The sequence below is a fragment of the Oratosquilla oratoria genome, chromosome 26 (assembly GCF_046742065.1).
Source record: "Oratosquilla oratoria isolate Oo_2021 chromosome 26, ASM4674206v1, whole genome shotgun sequence".
NCBI classification, from domain to species: Eukaryota; Metazoa; Arthropoda; class Malacostraca; order Stomatopoda; family Squillidae; genus Oratosquilla; species Oratosquilla oratoria.
In genome coordinates this window covers 16,178,570-16,197,274 of record NC_134802.1, presented here as the reverse complement: position 1 = coordinate 16,197,274, position 18,705 = coordinate 16,178,570, and positions in this window count along the sequence as shown.

Genomic DNA, 18,705 nt, shown 5'->3' with positions numbered 1-18,705 from the left:
TTGTTTGCCGCCCACGGGCGTAATAAATTTATTAAAACAAAAAATCTCTCTCTCTCTCTCTCTCTCTCCCACCGAACCTCTACTTAGCGATTTGACGACGGACTATTTTGGAACGTATTATCAACAACAACCTGGTTTGTACATACGGGAAGGGAGTGTCGAAATTAAGGTGACCGAAATGTAGTCTTTGTATCTTAATTCAGTTACTGTAAAAGAAGAACCAGTGACAACGATGGATGAAATAAACGATGAATTCAATGATAAAGAAACTGCAAAGGCAAAGCGACGTCTGGAAGTAAGGACAATAGAGTCCCCACTTGGTGTAATAATGATAAAAGAAAAAAAAATGTGTCTTAATGAGACCCCAAAAACATACCAAAGGTTGGATAGAGGTGTCTTTTCGGGATTTAATAGAGAAAATAGTATTATATATAGAGGCCTAGACACGAATAGAGAACCTAGGTTTAAAAATATTATAAGAAATAGAGAAATAAATGAGTTGTTGGACGAAATAATTAAACTGAGAAGTGAATGCAAAAATATATACAAGGAAATAGCTACATTAAGAAAAGCCAATGAAGAAAACAATAGGGAAATAGATTATCTAAAAATGGAACTGTATAGAATAAAGGGAGAAAATATAAGTTTGAAAAATTAAAATATGAATAGGAATGAAGCATTGAAAAAGAGATGAAGGATCAAATACAGGCGGTGACTGAGAAAGTGGAAGAAAAAATGAAAGAAAAATACTTTCAAGAAATTAAAAAAACAGTAGAAGGAGGAAGAGGAAAGTAAAAAATTATCCTTCAAGGAAATAATGGAACAACAAGTTGAGGATAATACGAAAGAAATGGTAATTCAAGTGATTAAAGAAAAAGGAAATTTGATTAGGGATGCGGTGGACAGGAAAAGATGCATTGCGATTTGCGGTATTAAGGAAAAGCATGATGTGCATAGTTACCAGAGAGAAAGGGAAGAAAAAGAGATTGCAAAAGATATTCTAAAGGGGATTCAAGAGGAAAATAAAACCTTGGATAAAGAAATCGAGGAAACTTACAGAATGGGGATATGCTCAAAAGAAAAACACTATAGGCCACTAAAAGTAAAACTTAGGTCACAATTGATAGCAGAGGAAGTACTATCCAAAACAGCAAAACTAGCAAATGGTGACAATCTCAAAAACGTATGGATAAAGAAAGAAATTAGTTTTTTTTTTTTTTTTTTTTTTGAGTGGTGGACCTAAGGTTGAGAAAATGGTATATCACAAAGAAGGAAATAAAACAGAAAGAAGAAGGGAAAGAAAAAAATTAGATTAGCATATACCAACATTGACGGAATGATCTTAGGAATGAATGAACTGAATGATTACCTGGCATCAGAAAATCCAGACCTAATGGGAATAGTGGAAACGAAAATGAAAGGAAATCTACCACCTAACACAGTGGGACAAGGTCTATATAACTGCTGGATGAAGAATAGAAAGGAAAAACAAGGAGGGGGAGTACTATTTCTGACCAAGAAAGACTTAAATGTGACAAAGATAACAGATGGAAGAAACAATGTAGAGTCAATCATGATAAAGATAGAAAACTACCACATGAAAAGTAGGAAATTATAGTAGTGTATGTGCCCCCTAAAAAACAGGCCTGGACAGAACATAATCTTTCCAAATTGTTAGAAGATACGAAACATGAACTAACTGATATACTGAAAGAAAGAGGAAATACAGTTGTTATGGGTGATTTTAATTCCAAAGAAATATGTTGGGAAGAATTGACAGTGAGGGGTGGAGAGGACATATGGGGCAGCGTGCTACTCGATATGACCATTGAATACACAGCGACCCAATGGATAAAGAAAAATACCAGATACAGAAACAATGAGGAACCTTCGAGATTGGATTTAGTACTCACATCGGAACCCGAAATTGTAGACAGAATAGAATACAAAACACCATTGGGAAAGAGTGACCATGTACTAGTAGAATTCGAATTAAAATAACAAATGGACCTAAGAAGAAATGAGAAACATAGAATAGGAAGACCAATGTATAGCAAAACGAATTTTGAGAAGCTTAAAGATTTTTTTCGAAATGCAAACTGGGAAAAATTCCTTAGTGAAGAAAAAAGGATGGAAGAGAAATGGAATATACTAAAGGAAATTTATAATGAGGGTGTGATCAGATATGTTCCACAACAAAAGCAAGAAAGAATATACATAAAAAACTGGTACAACAAAAAATGTAGTAGAGCCAAGGATAAAAGAGACAAAGCCTGGAAAAATTGATAAAAAAAAGAGCAAATGGTAAACATACATCAAACTAAGAAACGATTATGTAAAAATACGCAAGGAGGAAAAGAGTAATTGTGAAAAGGAAATTATAGAAAAATGTAAGGATCAGCCGAAGCTATTTTCCAGATATGTGAATAGTAAATTGAAAAACAAACAAGAAATAGAAAAACTACGCCAAGGAAGTCATGAATACACAAAAGAACAAGAAATGGCAGAAGTTATGAGTAACCACTTCAAATCGGTTTTCACAATTGAGAACTCACCTAACTGTGAAGGAGTAGAGAAACAGAAATCCCCCAAATGAAGGAAATAACAGTAACAAAAAAGGAAATCAGTGACCAAATAAGAAATCTAGATGTTAGAAAATCGCATGGTCAGGATGGAATTGCAAATTGGATACTGAAGGAATGCGTGGAGGAACTAACAGATAAAATACACACTATAATCAAATGCTCGCTCAAAGAAGGAAAAGTACCACAAGACTGGAAAAGTGCAAACATTGTACCAATATATAAAGGAGGAAGTAAGGGAGATCCAACTAACCACAGACCGGTCTCCCTAACAAGCACAGAAGCTAAAATATGTGAAAAAGTTATTAAAAGTAGATGGGTTAAACATCTGGAAGAAAAATCTATACTAAACCCAAGCCAATTTGGATTTAGACAAGGAAGATCATGTACAACAAATCTAATCTGCTTCTATTCGAGGATAATAGATTTAGTAGATGAGAGAGATGGATGGGCAGACTGTGCCTATCTAGATCTACAAAAGGCATTTGACAAAGTACCACACAAAAAATTAATAGGAAAATTAGAATCAATAGGTGGCATTGCAGGTAATTTATTAAAATGGATGGAAGACTTCCTGACTGGGAGAAAAATGAGGGTAGTAATTAGAGACAAATACTCGAAATGGGAAGAAATGATAAGTGGTGTTCCACAAGGGTCAGTACTAGCTCCAATCATGTTTGCCATATACGTGAACGACATGGACGAAGGAGTTGAATGTTATATGAATTTCTTCGCAGATGATGCAAAAATGTTAAAGAAAGTATCAACAAATGAGGACTGTGACTTATTACAATCAGACCTGGATACAATCTGGAAATGGACTCAAAAATGGGAGGTGAACTTTAATATCAAGAAGTGTAGCATAATGGAATTTGGTAAAAGCAAAAACAGAATTTCAAAAAATTACAAAATTGGTGAAAATGAAATAAAAAAGTGCACTCGGAAAGGGACCTTGGAGTGATAATCAGCAATGACATGGCATCGGACAGATATATAAACAAAATAGTAGGTGAAACATACAACCTACTAAGGTCAATGAAAGTGGCATTTGAATACTTGGATGAAGAAATGGTATAAAAAATATTAGTCACATTGATTAGACCAAAACTGGAATATGCAGCGACACTATGGACACCCAGTACTAAAATTAATATAAGGAAACTAGAAAGAATACAGAGAGCAACAACAAAGTTGGCACCAGCTCTTTCCAAATTAACATACGAACAAAGATTATCGAAACTAGAGGTACCAACAATAGAGCAAAGAAGAGAAAGAGGTGATCTACTGACTATATATAAAATCATGCAAGGAATGGAAATCCTTGACAGAAAAGATTTACTAAAAATGACAATGAAAAAACAAGAGGTTATGAAAAGAAACTAAAAAAGGACAACTATAGAAGAGATAGGAAAAAGAATAGCTTCTCACACAGAGTACTGGATATATGGAATAACTTAGATGAAAAAACAGTGTGTGCAAATACTATTCACGATTTTAAGAATAAACTTGATGCTGAAAGATACAAAGTTGGATCACCACGAGCATACGAAGCTCCCCTCCCGTATAATACAACTAGGTAAATACAACTATGTAAATACACACACACACACACACACACACACACACACACACACACACACACACACACACACACACACACATACACACACACACACACACACACGACTCGGTGGCGCGGTTGGTAGAGTCTGAGACTGTCGGAACGGCGGTTCCGGCGGTACCTGGTTCGAATCCTGCCCAGGGCTGAAATTATTTCATATCTCTGCGCTTCGAGTCGTTACTCCAACTCTCGTGGGCGGGGAGTTGTGTGTGTGTGTGTGCGTGTAAGGTCATAGCATTACCCATAGATCGGTCATACGAGCTCTGAGCTCTCTTCCGGGAGGGAAATAGCTGTCGATCACGAGTCCAACACGTGACCCACAGACCAAGATGAGTCACACACACATGATCGCTTATCTTAGATTTTTTTATTTTCTTTTTTATATCCTCCACGTTCCCCCCTGTCAAATAATCAGCTCTGAAAACTACATAGGATAATCCGTTTATGGCTGGAATGAGGAACCAGCTTTTATGGTCGCTCCGCGACGATCTTCAAAGCTGTAGTGACGTTGACAAAACGAGCGACAACCACAGAGTAACGTTTTAGAGACCAAGTCAACCAACAGGGAAAATTTCGTGCCGAAATTCAACCATACTCGTGCTATTCCTTAATGCTTAGTAGCGATAAGTCCGTAATATAAGGTAGAGGTTAGTGACCTTTTGCTTCACTCAGCCGTAACTTTATTGGAGACAAGTAATATCAGTGGAGACATTTATAAAGTTGCATCCAACTTTCAGTATCGATTTGAGGAGTGATTTTTTTCCCCGCTGAATAAAGATGCATGCGTTAATCAAGTCGAGGCGAACCCCGACAGAAGAAAAAAAAAATAGAAAGAGAAAGAAAAAGAAGAAAATGAAAACATATATATCTCATTGATCATTATAGATCTACCATTCATATACTAGAGACTTCCACACACTTCCTGTGATAAGCGACCATTTTTCCGCTACTCCGTGACAGTCTGGTCGCACCAACTGGAGGATAAGGAGTTGTACTGTACTGCCGGTTAGTCATCTGGTAGAACATGGGGCATTGGGTAGGTGGGTACTAGTCCATATTCCATTCTTGGTTGAAAGGAAACTCGACCTTCGGCACTGCCTTTATTCTTCCAAAAACTTCCCAAACTGGGGAGGGGAGGGAACTGAGAACTTGCATCTCCTTTCAAAAGTACATTTTACTCCAGGACTGGTTCCCTGTAATTTTGCAACCTTATTCAGAAACAATACTACATCAATAGGAAAATGGAGTAGGGTATCTGAAAGATTCGGGAGGCAGAATAAATCCTTACAAGACTGTAGAGAGGTAACATGAGGTTGATATGCCTCTTCCTATAATATAACATAGGATACGCCTCTTCAGAAATCTTTAAATTACCCTACTTAAAGTTTACAATTAATTTTATGCTAGGCCATGGTAGGTTAGGTGAGGCTAGAGTAACCCCCCCTAAACGGAAGCCACGTCGTGACCCTCATACACAAAAGGATCTACTTTTCATACAACAGAGTTTATGAAAGTTAGTTACGAAACATAGTTATGAGAATGAAAAGGGTTATCCAAACACGTAGCAATTACACAAGGTAGTTATTGCCAGCATTCGTGTAATTGCATTCCCCTCTTCCGTCTTATTTCCCCTCTCGACCGGACGTGGGCTTCTCAATTAAAAAAAAATGTAAATGTTAATTAATGATTCCGACTTTAACTCTTACCTTTTATAAGGGAAAATTTCTGACTGATTTGCCTTGGTTGGCTGTCTTGGCGAGTCTACGTGGCTTTCTCTAATATGCCACGTTGGCTCGATCAAAACAAAGGGCCCGTTCATTATCCCCCCATGTCCGATAGCGAGATTATGACTTAATCTTTACATAGTAACATTTCTTTACTTGTTTGCTAACGAATACAGTTCTTTTAATTGATTTCCTAATACTTAATTTTTGATAAGTACAATAGTAAATTAAGGATATTTGAGCTGGATGATGAATAAATTTCTAAGTACTTCCAAAATTTTGAAGGGGTAGCTTTTCCCCCCTGACAATCATACCAAACATACATATATGATAGGTTTTGGTGATTTGGGAAGTTTGAGGACGTCCCTGACATAGTGAATTAAAGTATCTTGAATATTTTGCCAAGTCACCAGACCACCGTACCAACTATCATTATCTTACTGGTAATGCTCCGATGACAGCATCCCCGATATATTCTTATTCTCTAGAGACGGAGTATCTTCAAATACGTACAATGAGACTGTGATGACTAAGTATGATACTTAACACACAATCCGTATACATTTGTGTTCAAGCAAAGAAATCACAAAACACACGTGATGAACTATTTTTGCAGAAACCACCGGGAAATTGAAAAAACAGATACCGAACGTTTTCGTCTATTAAGACATTTTCAAAGGTACAGAAAATCAATACAGAAAGAAACAATATATACATAAGAAGACAGAAGATATTCGAAAAGGTCCAATGTTTCATATTATCACACAATTTTGTCAATAATAAAATTGTCCAATCTAAATAAACCCAAACTCAAGTTCATATTATTTCCAAATTTTCTTTTTATGAAACAAGATTCAATAATATTTCTTTCTATAACATTATTACAAGAAGTAATTACTTTAGAATTTCCCCAGTCAATATTATGACCATAATCCCTTTGGTGAACAAATAATCCACTTGACACTTGCCCCGTTCTAATACTATATTTATGTTGGCTTATTCTTTTATCTAAACCTTTGCCTGTTTGGTCTATATAAATAAAGTCAGTTTTTGCATGGTATGTTATAAATACAACCTTCTTTACTTCTTGGAGAATTTTTAATTAACAGGTTCTTAATGTTATTATTGTTTTTAAATAATCTGGATACCAAATTTATAAAAAAAAAAAAAAAAAAAAAAATTGAAGATTGATTAAATTTTCGTGGTACGGAATTGTTAACATATTTTTATGATTAATTTTCTTGACCTGCGAAGTATTAAGAAAATATTTCCTAGCTTTGATTTTTGTCTTATCAATCAGATGTTTTAGATATTTTAAATTTTCTCCAATGTCAAGAAATACAATTTATCTATGACATTGGAGAAAATTTAAAATATCCAAAACATCTAATTGCTAAGACAAAAATCAAAGCTAGGAAATGTTTTCTTAATACTTCGCAGGTCAAAAAATTTAATCAATCTTCCTAACATTTTTAATAAATTGGTACCCAGATAGTATCTAAAAACAATAACATTAAGAGCCTGTTAATTAAAAATTCTCCAAGAAGTAAAGAAGGTTGTATTTATAACATACCATGTAAAAACTGTGACCATTATTTATATAGACCAAACAGGCAAAGGTTTAGATAAAAGAATAAGTCAACATAAATATAGTATTAGAACGGGGCAAGTGTCAAGTGGATTATTTGTCCACCAAAGGGATTATGGTCATAATATTGACTGGGGAAATTCTAAAGTAATTACTTATTGTAATGATATTATAGAAAGAAATATTATTGAATCTTGTTTCATAAAAAGAAATTTTGGAAATAGTATGAACTTGACCTTTCCGAATATATTCTATCTTCTTATGTATATATTGTTTCTTTCTGTATTGCTTTTCTGTACCTTTGAAAATGTCTTAATAGACGAAAACGTTCGGTATCTGTTTCTGCAGAAATTTGTGTTCATATATGATTATTCAGATTTGAAACATAATTTCCGTTATGAAAATGAAATACAGAGTACTAGATTTATAGTCATTAAGGATACACTGTATGGGCACAGTTATGTAATAGCATCTTTTCCGATGGAATTAGCAACAGTTGCGGAAAAGGTATTGCTAGATTTACCCTAAGATACCACACTTTAGAACTTGTCCCAATATGATTGGATGCTTTTTGGGATATATTTTTTGTTTATAACCCAATTACTAGTGTTGTGGCTGAAGTCCTCCTTCCAGACGGTCCTATGCTTTGAATTTTCTTAGAAGAAATATACAGAGAGTCCAAGCACTCCGGCTCACTTCGTCGCATTTTATAAAATGCCTGATAAATACGGTGGCAAAACTCTTCCTCCTAACCCCACCACCACAAGCCTTCCGACCCGGGCGGTGGGCAAGGGCCAGGAGTGACACTTGATCTACAAGGAGCCAAGAATTTTCTAAAAGGGAAACAAATCGAAGTAGGGTGGGTATGGCCTGGTGGCGGATTGGTGCATACCTTGGCTGACTACCTCCATTGTTAGGTAGAAGAAAGCTTTCGGTGTGTAGATAGATCTGTTCCTAATGTATGTAAGGTACACATATACACGCACATACACACACAAACACAAGCACACACACACACACACACACACACACACACACACACACACACACACACACACACACACACACACACACACACACACAAACACACACACACACACACACACACACACACACACACACACACACACACACACGCACGCACACACACACGCACACACACACACACACACACACACACACACACACACACACACACTCACACTCACACACACACGCAAACAAACAAACAATCAAGTAAACGCACACGCACACACACATACACACACGCAAACAAGCAAACAATCGAGTAAACGCACACACACACACACACACACACGCACGCACGCACACACACACACACACACACACACACACATTATTTCTCTGAAAAACCCTATTTGTGCGAAACTAGTCAGAAATAAACTTTGATTCTGATTTATGTATTCCTTACCCACCTCTACCAAATATATACATATATATATATTGATAAATTGTTTAAGACAAATGAGAGTGATAGGTGGGGAAGGGTAAACGAAGATGGGCTAAGAATACATTTATTGTTCTTACGTTTCGGTTATTATAACCTTCCTCAGAGAACTTCTCTGAGGAAGGTTATAATAACCGAAACGTAAGAACAATAAATGTATTCTTAGCCCATCTTCGTTTACCCTTCCCCATATATATATATATATATATATATATATATATATATATATATATATATATATATATATATGTATATATATATATTATTTGGATGATGGAGAACATAAACACAGGGGAAGGCTCGGAACCCTAAACACTCTAACGTTTCGTTCGCGTAGAACTTCTTCAGAGAGTGTATATAGAACTGCAATTTTAAGTTTATGTACTAAATCTAATTACCTTTTCGGACACTTGGGAAAGGTCGTTTTTCTGGCGTGTTTTAGAATTAAAATACTAGTTTGTTTAGCTAAATTGATAAACCCTCCTCGATGATTCGATGAATTATTAGTTGAAATATATGCTGATTCAACAATTCTTCTAGTGAATTTATCAAAACCTTTATGTAGCACTTCAGCTTCTCTCCAGTTTGGTAAATGATCGAATTTTTCCGCATGAACTACTAAAGAATTAGATGTCCTGTGTGCTTTTATGTCGTTAATATGTTCATAAATTCTTTTTTCTAATCCTCTTGACGATTCGCCAAAATAAGCCATTGAGCAACTATTGCACGGGATTTTGTATACGACGCTGTTTTTGGAATTGGTTCTCTTTTCGGAAGTCTTTATTAAATCACCTATCCTCTTGTTAGTTATTTTAGCTATGTTTATACCTGATTTTGTTAAATATTTGTCTATTATTGGTGACGTTTCTGAGCCAGGTACTGATATAAAATTGGTATTATTTTTATCATTTCTCTCTTTCTTTCCGCGATTGTAAACATTTATTGCTTTTCTTTTTGTTTTGTTTTTTTCAACATTCCCTCTGGATATCCAAGTTTGTCAAAGGTTTTTATAATGTAATCAAATTCGCTTTCTAGGTATTCATTACTACAGATTCGTAGTGCCCTGAGTAAAAATCCTATTACTATACCACTCTTTGTCCTATCATCATGTGCGGAGAAGTAATGTACTAAATCCTCTTTGTTTGTTTCCTTTCTGTATACTGAGAAAGTTACATTTTTTTCCACTCGTCGTATTAACGTATCTAGGAAGGGCAATTGTCCGTTTTGTTCCTCTTCTACGGTGAACTGAATATCGCTGTTGACCGTGTTAAGCATTCTCACTTTATTATTTACATTGGTGTTTTCGGGGATGATTGCGAGGACGTCGTCTACATATCTAAACCAGTGTGATCCCCTACCATTGATTCTTATAAAGTTTTATTTTTCTAATAACTCCATATATAGAGAGGCCCTCACTGCACTTAAAGGACTACCCATAGCGAGACCTCTATGTTGTTCATATTCGTCACCATTAAAAGTAAACGCACCGAAATTTACGCATAAGTCTATCAATTCTATATCATCTTGTTTTCTTATGGGTAGGTCAGTATCGTTTATATCTTTTGTTACTCTCTTTACTGCTTCTAACGCACCGTCAGTGGAAAAATTTGTATATAACGCCTTGACATCATAGTTCACTAACTTTTTCGTGCGTGTGCGTGTGTGTGTGTGTGTGTGTGTGTGTGTGTGTGTGTGTGTGTGTGTGTGTGTGTGTGTGTGTGTGTGTGTGTGTGTGTGTGTACATATATACATATACCAAAGGCGTTTTTTCCCTTACAAGGGAGGTAGCTAAAGAACAAGGAGGATAAAAATCACTCCCACCTATTCCATCCCCTACATACTCCATTCCCCTCTACCATCTTCCCTTCCTCTCATCTTGGCACCTCCTGGATGACGGGTCATCTACTGCCCTGGGTCGGAAGTAGTGCCTCAAAACACAGCACATCCACAGCATGGTCGCTTCATTAAATCGGCGACCCCCCCCCACACACACACATACACACATTCTCCGTTCCCTCATGCAGAGAAGAAGAAGACGGGGAGAAATCCCTTCGGGCTGTGTAAATTTATTTCTCATAATGCTCCATCACCCCCATCCCCCACCCACTCCCCCTCATGCATCACAGCATCATCCATACACAACCATTCTCCATTCGCCCATATCTTCAGTCCTCTCCTGTCCTTCATCAACATACATTCCACTCTTTCCCAATACCTCTTTTACCCCATATATCCATCTCATCCTACGTCGACCCCTCATGTTCTCTCCTTCCACATCTGACTTCCATACCTCTTTTACTTATCTTTCTTCAATCATTCTTTCCATGTGTCCAAACTACCCCAATACTCTTTCATCAACACTATTTCCCAACTCCCTTTCCACCCCTGTTCTCCTTCTCACCTCCTCGTTTCTCACTCTATCCAGCCCAGTAACCCCTATCATAGTTCTCAAGGACCTCATCTCTAACACATTCAAACTCCTCCTCTCTTCCTCTCATATATTCCATGTTTCTGCCCCATGCAGTGCTGTCGGCATAATCACTTCTTCATAAAATCTCCTCTTAGCATTCATTCCCAAATGTCTATTTCTTATTACACTTATTAATCCACCAAGGTATTTACTCTTTCCTCTCAATCTACATTCTACCTCCATCTCCACTCCTCTATTTCCTGCCACATTTGCACCCAAGTATCTAAAACTATCCACTTCCTCCAGTCTCTCTCCCTTAATACTCACTTCCAGTCTGCTGACACTCTCTCCCCTTATACATCTTATCATCTTTCTTTTACCCACATTTATATCCAACTTCCTTTTTTCGCACACCTTCCCAAACTCTGTCACTAACTTCCTCAATAGCATGTGAACGACGATCATGTACTTGCTGCATTAGGACAGCTTACTGAGACCAGAAGCATTAGTGCAGATGATAAAAGGAATAGTATAATATGGGAATGACAACACAGGTGCCTGAGTAAGTGCCTGCTTCAAAATGTCAAAACTTTTCTGATGAGCATCATGCCACTGGAATGAAATATCCTTTTTGAAGAGACGAGTAAGATGTGACGCTATGGAAGCAAAGTCTTTTATAACAGCACGATAGTATCCTGCCAATCCTAGGAAAGAACGTACTTGGTCAATTGTCTTAAGTGTAGAAAAAATTCTAAGAGTTTTGATCTTGTCATCTGTATCATAAATGCCATATTTGTCTACTACATGACTTAAGAATTGGATACTGGTCTTAAAGAATTAACATTTGGGTAAATTGAACTTAAACGCAGCTTCAGTAAAACGTTGCAAGATTAAGGACAACTTATGCAAGTGACTTTCCACATTCTTGAAAACTAGAATTAAGTCATCCAGATACACAAAAAGTCCATTACTCACTAGTCCATGAAAATTTGAATTAATAGGGCGCTGACATGTTAAAGGAGCATTCCGCAATCCCATGAGGCATCGAAGTAATTCATAATGACCTGACGAAGTCGATAAAAACGTAATCTTATGAGACTTTTCCTCCAAAGGAATCTGCCAAAAGACAGCCTTTTAGTCCAAGGTGGTGAACATTGTGTTACCTGATCCTATGGACTGAAGAAGATCACTCAACACAGGCAAAGGGCAATGATTTGGAACTGTGACATCATTGACGTGCCTATAATCCACGACAGGACGGAATGATCGATTCTTGGGCACAAGAAGGAGTAGGGAGTTTCACTCGGAATGAGACTCTTGGATGACACCTTCACTCAACAACTCGTCAACCAAAGATTAAGCTACAAGTCTACGAGAATGATGCAACCTGTAAAGAGGTACGTAGACTGAACGTACCCCTGGTTTAAGATCAATGCTATGGACAACATGATCCATAACTCCAACCGGTCACCAAGTAAGGCCAAAGCTCGACGATGTGTCAATAAAAATGTGATGAAATGGTCTCTTACCTCAGAAAAATCAATGTTACCTACATATGTCACATACTGAGAGTCTAAATGAGCTGTGTCAGTTGCATATGTAGACGATTGAACAGAAGCTGCTATGAGAGGAGATGAATCCTAGACAGTGTCACCTTCAACGACATCAAGAGAGAGTGTGATGGGAGCACCAGTAACGTTGGTTATAATGGCCGTGGTTACGTTGTCCTCACGAACAGTGTAGATAGTACCTTCTAAAGCAAAATGTCTAACACAAACAAAGTCAGGTAGAGATAAGATGTCTGAACCAATTAGGCCATCTGAAATGGGCAATGGGACTCGAACTGCACTAGAGGGATTAATAAAATGCTCCCCTACAACAACAGCAAAATAAGAAAGTACAAGAGGGCCTAAATTGTTTTAACCCTTAGAAGATGACTGTCTGGGCAGAGAATGTGCAGAAGGTGAGCTATGTATAGAAACAGGTCTGTCTATTTTTGTCGAAAGTAACCATTAGGCACCGAGGAGATATATCTATGGCACGAGTTGCTAAAGTATCAAAGCCTAAGAGACAATCACACTGAATTATATCAGAAACTACCACAAAGTTAACATGAAACACTTTAGCATGGGAAGAAAAACCTAAAGGAGTGCAAATAGATCCAAGAATACACAAGGGAAAGCCTTAGACAGCTTGCAAATCACTGCAAGAAGGTAACAATGGTACGTTGTACAAATCCTTGAGAGCAGAATATGCCTTATTACCTATGATGCTGCATTCTGTTTCAGTGTCTACTGTTACAGAGATAGGCAACTGGTCCACATAACACTAAATAGTTAGGAGTTAGGAAGAGACAGCAGCCACTAAAGAGACGATTTTGGACTGGTCACAGTCAGTCGTTGGAATTGTGATATGGGCGCTTATGAAAATGGGACCGAGTATGTTTGGGGACTAAACGATTATCTGCTCAAGCTGCAAAATCTTAGAACACTGATCAGTAGAATAGCTACACTGTTCATGGACATGACAATAGCTAGATTGGGGCTGAAGTAAAGGTCTTGAAAAGTCTTGAATGAGGCTAGAAGAGGAATTAGTAAGACGTCTACGTACAGGAGTCTGCTTAGACCTTCGCTCAATAACCACTAGAATGACCTAATTTGTTACAACACGTACATTGAAGTATGGTAGATGTAGGAGTACTCTGTGTAGGCGTCGAATACAGAGCTGATGAAGGAGTATTCTGTGTAGTTGTCGAAGGCAGAGTAGGTGGTGGAGGAGGAGGAAGAACCTCTGTAGTCTGCTGTGAATGACTAGGTAATACAGGAGCTATCAAGGCACAATGAGGCAATTCTTTGAACTTTCTAGAAAGCTATGTTGCAAATGATAGTAAATATTCATCTGGCTGATAACTAAGAGAAGAACCAATCCTACGTTTAGAGGGAGTGTAGCCTTTGGGTTGGGTAGCTACATAGGGGGGACTTAATGCGGGCGAGATAAACTCCAAGCCAGAGTTTCTTCTGTTTATTAACAATAAATCTGGGTCTTCAAACAACAAATTACCAATAGGCCCTTTTGGGCAAAATACAGTAAGTGCCGGGCCTTGACCTCGGGCATACCTGTGTCTGGGAGACACTTGACCTGGCCAGCTCTGACTGGCAGGCTCTTGACCTGCCCAGCTCTGCTGTCTTGGTTACAAAACGTTAGCATATAAAGGGGGTTAGTGGGTTGTCGTAAGTAAAGGTGTTAGTTTCGCTATTCTTAAGCATTGGAGTTAGTTTTATGTATGGGGGTTAGTCGTATGGTTGGTGGCTGTGGTTAGACACGGTATGCTAGCTTATGGGTAATATAATAGGGGCAGGTATAATAAAGGGGGTTTACTGGATTCCTATGATAACATTAGGCATCTTCGTGTGGCGATATCCTGTTTGTCTGAGTTACAGGGAAAGCGAAATCAGCAACAAGGGAGGCGAGTGCCATGTCGCATTGGTATATTCAGGAATGACCTTGTCATGTATGTTTGGTATGATTAACACTTGCATTTTTATTCAGAGGGGAAAAAATCACTCCTAAAATCGATACTGAAATTTGGATGCAACTTTATAAATGTCTCCACTGACATTACTTGTCTCCAATAAAGTAACGGCAGAGTGAAGCAAAAGGTCACTAATGTATACATTATATTACGGACTTATCGCTTGTATTAATTAAGGAATAGCACGAAATTTTCCCTGTTGGTTGACTTGGTCTCTAAAACGTCACTCTGTGGTTGTCGCTCGCTATGTCAACGACACTACAGCTTTGTACATCGTCGCGGAACGACCATAAAAGCTGGCGCCACATTCTAGCCATAAACAGATTCTCTGGTATAATTTTCAGAGCTGAATATTTGACAGAAGAAAACATTAAGGATAAATTGAAAAAAAAAATCTACGATAAGCGATATGTGTGTGCGCGTGTGTGTGTGTGTGTGTGTGTGTGTGTGTGTGTGTGTGTGTGTGTGTGTGTGTGTGTGTGTGTGTGTGTGTGTGTGTGTGTGTGTGTGTGTGTGTGTGTGTGTGTGTGTGTGTGTGTGTGTGTGTGTGTGTGTGTGTGTGTGTGTGTGTGTGTGTGTGTGTGCGCGCGTGTGTGCACTCCTTTAGTCTGTGTAATACAAACATGAGACTGGTAAAGTCAGTCTTTTTATTTACTATGAACAATATAGCACTGCCCACAACTCTTTTCTTTGGACATTGAGTGTGATGAACGGAAGGTTTTGAAGAACATCTGAAAGATGACTGTTTGTTATTTATCATAAACTATTCGGTTTATAAGCGCTGCATTTTTTGTTCAGATGCACTTTTACTGCCGTCATATTGCGACTTTATGCCCAATTACATATGTGAAAACAAAATTCGTTATGTACATGTATTTTAAGCATATAAAACAATTTGTAAAAATCATTCTCCTATAGTAATAATCGTGGTATTTTTTGTTTGTTGGTTTATTTGTTTGTTAATTTGTGTAGAGACCTGTGAAAGACAGACATGGTCCTAAACTAAATGTAATCAATTAGCAAAAAGTAGCGTATTGATTATAAGGCACATTGACAATTAGCTATGATAATACACAATGTTCGACATTTATAACAGACTGTCGTCACTTATTGAGGTGTTAACAGCATGAAGTGATAGGAATAAATAAGAAATCACCAGGCTCCAAGCTGGCTATCTATGCTGACTTGATGGTTCAAAATAGGGTGCGAAGGACCACTGACAAACGAATGACAAACTATCGCTATACAAATAGTATTACACAAAACTACTAATACACATTACACATACCAAAATACAAAACACAATATGCAAAATATTACTACAGAAAAATATGAAAGTCAACTATGTAAGTGAAGTTTCACAACACTAATGAATGACGCTGTAATACTCTCCCCACCAGAACGGAGTGTACCTAATAATACACGTAATATTGTCAGGGACGGTAGAGAACGGAACTATGAGAACGAGTAGTCATAGGGAGACGGTATGAAGGAAGGAGAAGCTAGAGTAGGGTAGTCGACCAGGGATTGCTTTATATTGTAGGAGTCTCTGGTAGCATCTGCTTGGGGAAAAGGTTATTTTGGCTTTGACCTGATCTATTAGAGAACCACAGTTAGTTGTTTTGTTTTGTGGTAGTTTTTTTCACCAGATTAGTCACCAGACTAATCAAACAGCTACAATCCAAAATATATATCAAAACCCTTGGTACAGCGGTGGTTCACATTTATTTTCAGACAATGAACTGAAGAAGAAAGAGAGAGGTGAATATGATTTTAGTTCCTAAGAGGGTGTCATTGCAATTAAAGGGCATAACAAAAAATGTGTAACGCTGATAAGTAATGCATTAGGAGTTGAACCTGTAGGTTCTGTCAAAAGCTTTGATGTTGAGGCTAAGTGCAGATTGACCATCCCTTGTTCCTCTATTGTCTTGGCTTACAACAAACATGTGGGGAGATTGGATCTTTCTAATATGCCAGTGACACCAATTAGGTTACACAGGTGATATCTTCCACTATTTGGTTATATTCTAGATGCTTCTGTATCTAATGCTTGGCTCTTACACAAGCGTAAGACCAAAATTTTGAATCGGGAGGTCATGCCACAAAAGAACTTTCGCTGTGAAATAGCCATTACTATGATAAAGTTGAACAAGAAGGTTAGTGTTGGTAAATCCCTGTTTAAAAACAAAACTCCAGACGAGAGTAAAAAAGAAAAAAAAAAACACTCGGTATGACTGCACTGATCACTGGCCAATGCCCATGGGATCAGAGGTTCAGTGAAAAGGGCGTGTACGCATTGTCCCAAGAGGGATTCTGGTTTCAAATACACAACGTATGATGTATTCTTTTGCCTAAAGAACAAGCAAATGTGCTTTGTTGAATATCATAAGAAGCAGACCTCCAAAATACTCTTGGCATGATTTTCCAAATGTTGACAGTGTGAACAAAATACTTTTAGTTGTGTTTGAAAGGAGTAGCAGTTAGAATCACTTTTGTTTTTTCATATTATCTGTAATGGTGTGCCCCAAGTCGTTCTAGTCTGCCATTGTTTATTTAAACTATTTTCTATTGTGTTCATGTATTATCTATGGATACAAATGTATTAATTTTGTTTCTCTGAAAATTATGTATATTTATTTATGTAAGATAAACGAAGCAAAGAGGAGAGCAGATGAGAAATAGGGTAAGAGTGTGACAGAAAATTTTGAAAGTAATAAAAAGATGTTTTGGAAAGAAATTAAAAGAGGAAGAGGAGGCGAATCAAGTAGAGAAGAAAAGGTAAAAGGTGCAGATGGAGAGATGATAATGGAAGAGAAGGCAGTGAGAGGAAGGTGGACAGAGTATTTTAGGGAGTTGCTAAATGTGAAGGAGGATAGGAAGGGAAAGGTAGTTGCAGTGGGAAGCGCTAAGAAAATGAGAGTGATGAGTGAGGAAAATGTAGGAGAAATAGGGAAAGATGAGGCGAAAGTAGCTGTTAAGAAGATGAGAGCAGGTAAGGCACCTGGGTTGGATGGATGCCATGCAGAATGTCTGAAGAAAGGAGGTACAGTTATGGTGGACTGGTTGGTGAGGTTATTCAATGTTTGTTTAAGAGAGGGTAGAGTGCCGGAGGACTGGAGAAGTGCCTGTATAGTTCCGCTTTACAAGGGAAAAGGGGACAAGTGTGAGTGTAGTAGTTTCAGAGGGATCAGCTTGAGTGTAGTTGGGAAGGCTTATGGGAGGGTCTTGATTGAGAGGATTAGGAGAGGAACAGAGGGAGTAATTGGTGAGGAACAGTGTGGTTTTAGGACGGGTAGGGGTTGTATAGATCAGATTTTTGTGGTAAGAGGTATGTGAGAAAGCTATGGGAAAAAGTAAGGATTTTTTTTTATGGATCTAGAAAAGGCTCACGACAGGGTAGACAGGAAGGCATTGTGGGAGGTACTGCAGATATATGGGATAGGAGGAAAGCTGTTAAGAGCAGTCAAGAGTTTTTACGAGAGTAGTAGAGCTTGTGTTAGGATTAGAAATGGAGAGAGTGGTTTAATGTAAAAGTGGGACTTCGTCAGGGATGTGTTATGTCGCCCTGGCTGTTCAATCTATACATGGATGGGGTGATGCGAGAGGTGAATGCAAGGGTAGTGGGTCAGGGGTTGGAGATGGTTAAAGAAAATGGAGAAAAGTGGGAAATAAGCCAACTGTTGTTTGCTGACGACACTGCGCTTGTAGCAGGATCAGAGGAGGGTTTGAGGAAGTTAGTGACAGAGTTTGAGAAGGTGTATGAAAGAAGGAAGCTGAGGA